Raw genomic sequence first — 6,000 nt, 5'->3', positions numbered from 1 at the left:
TGGTGAAAAAAGTGCAAAACAATCCCAGAACAACAGCAGAGGACCTTGTGAAGATGCTGGAGGAAACCGGTACATAAGCATCAATATCCACAGTAAAATTTGTCCTATATCGACGTAATCTGAAAGGCCTCTCAGCAAGGAAGAAGCCACTGCTCCAAGACCGCCATAAAAAAGACAGACTACGGTTTGCAACTGCACATGGGGACAAAGATCGGACTTTTTGGAGAAATATCCTCTGGTCTGATGAAACAAATATAGAACTGTTTGGCCATAATGACCCATCGTTATGTTTGGAGGGAAAAGGGAGAGGCTTGCAAGCCGAAGAACACCATCCCAACCATGAAGCACAGGGGTGGCAGCATCATGTTGTGGGGGTGCTTTGTTGCAGGAGGGACTGGTGCACTTCACAAAATAGATGGCATCATGAGGTAGGACAATGATGTGGATATATTGAAGCAACATCTCAAGACATCAGGAAGTTAAAGCTTGGTCACAAATGGATCTTCCAAATGGACAATGACCACAAGCATCCTTCCAAAGTTGTGGCAAAATGGCTTAAGGACAACACTGTCAAGGTATTGGAGTGGACATCACAAAGCCCTGACCTCAGTCCTATAGAAAATGTGTGGGCAGAACTGAAAAGCGTGTGTGAGCAAGGAGACCTACAAACCTGACTCAGTTACACCAGCTCTGTCAGGAGGAATGAGCCAAAATTCACCCAACTTATTGTGGGAAGCTTGTGGAAGGCTACCCGAAACATTTGATCCAAGTTAAACAATTTAAAGGCAATGCTACCAAATACTAATTCTCTCTACTATTATTCAGACATTTCACATTCTTAAAATAAAATGGTGATCCTAACTGACCTAAGACAGGGAATTTTTACTAGGATTACATGTCAGGAATTGTGAAAAACTGAATTTAAATGTATTTGGCTCAGGTTTATGTAAACTTCCGACTTCAACTGTATTCCTACCACTGTATCATCAAATGAATTATCTAAGTGGTTTTCAGAGATAGTCAGTATATGAATGCTTTCTGTTTCTAGCAAGTTATCGATTTCTTGAACCCTATTTCTTACGCTACATATGTTAATGTGGGCTTTTCTTGGTTCCTTAATAGTTTTTATTGCTTTATTGGGAGGCTTATCAGAGGTAGACATGACAGTGATATTTATACTTGAGTTGGATAGTGCAGAGATGAACTGCTCAGTGGGCTTCCTAGTAGGTCAAACCGTCTCAGCACTAACAGTATAATTCATGTTCAGAGGAACATGACTACCGCTGACAGTAGCTGTCGGTGTAACGGGATTCTTCCGTCGAAGGAGGGGAGGACCAAAATGCAGCGTGGTTGAAATTCATGTTTGTTTTTAATAAGAAAACTATACATGAATAAACTACAAAAACAACAAACGTGTAAACCCGAAACAGTCCCGTGTGGAACAAACACTGAGACAGGAACAATCACACCCAACACCAAACAGGCTACCTAAATATGGTTCCCAATCAGAGACAATGACTAACACCTGCCTCTGATTGAGAACCATATCAGGCCAAACACAGAAACAGACAAACTAGACACACAACATAGAATGCCCACTCAGATCACACCCTGACCAAACAAAACATAGAAACATACAAAGCAAACTATGGTCAGGGTGTGGACAGTCGGATTGACAGAGGAACATAAATTGGGTTACTTACATTGACTGACAACCCCCCTGGGAAAATATACATTTGCAGCAGCACTACAACAGCTCAGTGGCACAATGGTATGGATTATCTGAGCAGGGCTTGGGTCACAGATAAGTCATTGTCTCAATGCGGCCTTGAAATGCGAGGACAGGGTCCAGGCACCAAGATGATTTGGATGGACTATTATTCCTGTTGAGCATCTTCTGTTTCCAAAAGTTGTCAAAGTTAACTACAAAAGCTATGCCAACAGAGCTACAGTAGTATTTTAGCCAGATGCTTAATGCCAGTGACTGGGGAAACTGAATGACCCCAGTTACTCTTCACTTCAGCTCTAAGACAGCTTAAGATATCTCACTCAGCGGGAGCACTGACTGGAGCACCAGAGCATCATCATTAAAAATAACAATTCGAGGAGAAGGCATATTGATTAATGTTAACGTTTCAACCCCCTCAGCCCCCACCCTTCTTTCCTCTTCATCCGCACCTCTTCACCTAACAGCAGAATCATGGTGTGATTTGAACTTATTAGAGCTTTCTTCAGTGACCCGTATGACTCCAAATGTGAATCAAATGATCTATCCATGGCTTTTTTTGTAACATTCCACTTCTCTCATGTCTCTCCATTTCTGCTCATCTTCCCTCCTCCAGCCAGTGGAGAGGAACATGCTGTCGTCTGGTCATTACTGATGATGTTCAGAGGTGGCATCAGAGATGTGGGTACTTTTACTTTCACCCAGATTGAATTGCAAGACGGCAGAGTTCTATAATGAGTTGTTCAATGGCCTCCTTTACAACTTGACCTCAGAAATGGTTTTCTTTTACATCTTGACTTCTGAGATACATACACAGCACATTGTGTCCACTGCCGACTCTCTGTCACATGGGAGATGGCTAGTATCCAAACATAGCAATGAGAGAATGAAGGATAGGTAACAGTGCAGTACTGAATTGAGTCAATGTGAAACACCTTCAATCAGACACAGGTTCATTATCAACCTTTGGAGATCTGCCTTTCCATTGGACTTTGATTCTCCCTCTATCACCCCAGATTCCCTGTGACTGAAAGCACAGTGGGAACATCCTTAGGAAATGATAGAGACACTGGCGCATTGAACACCCCCGCAGCCCCTGCAAGGCAGGGGGCCCACAAGCTCTGGGGGCCATTAGTCCATCATCAGTCTATTTTGTTTTTAATTTAATAAATCATGTTGACAGTAACCCACCAAAAAGTAATTCCTTCATCCTTTTAAATTTCCATAAGTACTCGGCAGCCTCGTGTTTGTTTCTTGGGTTTTATTGAATGTGACTGAAAAAGTGCCCCAAGTTTTGAAAAATAACAAATTAAACTGATTGAAAGTATAAGGGGGATATCGGCAAACAAATGCCGTGGTCAAGGCTATGACGGCACCAGTGCAATGAGTGGAGGTTACTCAGGTGTTCAAAAGGTTGTATCAGACCGAGAACCTAATGCTTCTGACGTAGTTCTTTATGAAAACGATGTCTCCACAGAAGCGATAGTTACAGGGATGGTAAAAACAACTTGATTGCCGTAGCAACATCAGGGAAACTGGGCAGAAGGGAGGAGTGCTTAAAATACAATAGTTCTACAACATCAACAATTGAGCCTCATTCTCCTTAATTGCCAGCTTCAACATGTTAAGGAAAGCGATTAACTCTATAGGAAGTTCTGCATAAGGGTCGTTTGGATACTGGACAGACAATATATTGGCAGATGAAAACAGATTTAGCAGTTCTTTAGGGCTTGAACAAAATGTTTATTTTTTAAATATTTTTTTATTTAACTAGGCAAGTCAGATAAGGAACAAATTCTTATTTACAATGACGGCCTACACCAGCCAAACCTATGGGACTCCCAATCACGGCCGGTTGTGATACAGCCTGGATTTGTAGTGACGCCTCAAGCACTGAGATGCAGTGCCTTAGACTGCTGCGCAACTCGGGAGCTCAAATAAACAAAAAAAACAGTTAGCGATTTTTTTTTTCAAATCAAACTTCATTTGTCACATGCGCCAAATAAAACAAGTGTAGACTTTACTGTGAAATGCTTACTTACAAGCTCTTAACCAACAGAGCAGTTCCAGAATAGTTAAGAAAATATTTACCAAGTAGACAAAAATAAAAAGTACAAATAAAAAGTAACACAATAAGAATAACAATAATGATGCTATATACAGGGGGCACCGGTACCGAGTCAGTGTGTGGGGGTACAGGCTAGTTGAAGTAATCTGTACATGTAGGTGAGGGCCAGCATGAGGGCCTACAAGTGAATATGCATAGATAACAAACAGCGAGTAGCAGCAGTGTACAACAGTTCATTGTAAATTGTCCGGTGGTGATTTTATTAATTGTTCAGCAGTCTTATGGATTGGGGGTAGAAGCTATCAAGGAACCTACATGGTACAACCCTAAATCCGCAACCATGGGCACCCTCTTAGATATAATTCTGATCAACTTTCCCTCTAAATACACCTCTGCTGAGCAATCACTGCCTTATTGCCTGCGTGCGTATAGGGTCCGCGGTCAAACGACCACTCGTCATCACTGTCAAACTCTCCCTAAAACACTTCAGCGAGCAGGCCTTTCTAATCGACCTGGCCCGGGTATCCTGGAAGGTTATTGACCTCATCCTGTCAGTAGAGGATGCCTGGTTGCTCTTCAAAAGTGCTTTCCTCTCCATCTTAAATAAGCATGCCCCCGCGATATGCACCTTTTCAGGGAAGTCAGAAACCAATATACTCAGTCAGTTAGGAAAGCTAAGGCTAGAGCAACGAACCGCCCTTGCTGTCTCTGCCTGGCCGGTTCCCCTCTTTCCACTGGGATTCTCTGCCTCTACCCTGTTACGGGGGCTGAGTCACTGGCTTACTGGGGCTCTCTCATGCCGTCCCTGGGGGGTGCGTCACCTGGGTGGGTTGATTCACTGTTGTGGTCAGCCTGTCTGGGTTGGCGCCCCCCCCTTGGGTTGTGCCGTGGCGGAGATCTTTGTGGGCTATACTCGGCCTTGTCTCAGGATGGTAAGTTGGTGGTTGAAGATATCCCTCTAGTGGTGTGGGGGCTGTGCTTTGGCAAAGTGGGTGGGGTTATATCCTTCCTGTTTGGCCCTGTCCGGGGGTGTCCTCGGATGGGGCCACAGTGTCTCCTGACCCCTCCTGTCTCAGCCTCCAGTATTTATGCTGCAGTACTTTATGTGTCGGGGGGCTAGGGTCAGTTTGTTATATCTGGAGTACTTCTCCTGTCCTATTCGGTGTCCTGTGTGAATCTAAGTGTGCGTTCTCTAATTCTCTCCTTCTCTCTTTCTTTCTCTCTCTCGGAGGACCTGAGCCCTAGGACCATGCCCCAGGACTACCTGACATGATGACTCCTTGCTGTCCCCAGTCCACCTGGCCATGCTGCTGCTCCAGTTTCAACTGGCCTGGGCCCTAGGACCATGTCCCAGGACTACCTGACATGATGACTCCTTGCTGTCCCCAGTCCACCTGGCCATGCTGCTGCTCCAGTTTCAACTGTTCTGCCTTACTATTATTCGACCATGCTGGTCATTTATGAACATTTGAACATCTTGGCCACATTCTGTTATAATCTCCACCCGGCACAGCCAGAAGAGGACTGGCCACCTCACATATGCTCTCTCTAATTCTCTCTTTCTTTCTCTCTCTCGGAGGACCTGAGCCCTAGGACCGTGCCCCAGGACTACCTGACTTGATGACTCCTTGCTGTCCCCAGTCCACCTGACTGTGCTGCTGCTCCAGTTTCAACTGTTCTGCCTTATTATTATTCGACCATGCTGGTCATTTATGAACATTTGAACATCTTGGCCATGTTCTGTTATAATCTCCACCCGGCACAGCCAGAAGAGGACTGGCCACCCCACATAGCCTGGTTCCTCTCTAGGTTTCTTCCTAGGTTTTGGCCTTTCTAGGGAGTTTTTCCTAGCCACCGTGCTTTTACACCTGCATTGTTTGCTGTTTGGGGTTTTAGGCTGGGTTTCTGTACAGCACTTTGAGATATCAGCTGATGTACGAAGGGCTATATAAATAAATTTGATTTGATTTGATTTTAGAAATGTGCTTCCTGTAGCACTAATTACTAAATGTTTTGGGACACTGTAAAGTCCACGGAGAATAAGAGCACCTCCTCCCTGCTGCTCACTGCACTGAGGATAAGAAACACTGTCAACATCGATAAATCTATAATAATCGATAATCTCAATAAGCATTTTTCAACGGCTGGCCATGCTTTCCACCTGGCTACCCCTACCCCGGCCAAAATCTCAGCACCTCTACGCAGA

This window comes from Oncorhynchus nerka, linkage group LG25 (assembly GCF_034236695.1).
Source record: "Oncorhynchus nerka isolate Pitt River linkage group LG25, Oner_Uvic_2.0, whole genome shotgun sequence".
Classification (NCBI taxonomy): Eukaryota; Metazoa; Chordata; class Actinopteri; order Salmoniformes; family Salmonidae; genus Oncorhynchus; species Oncorhynchus nerka.
The sequence above is the reverse complement of the archived record's forward strand: the minus strand, read 5'-3'. Positions refer to the sequence as shown.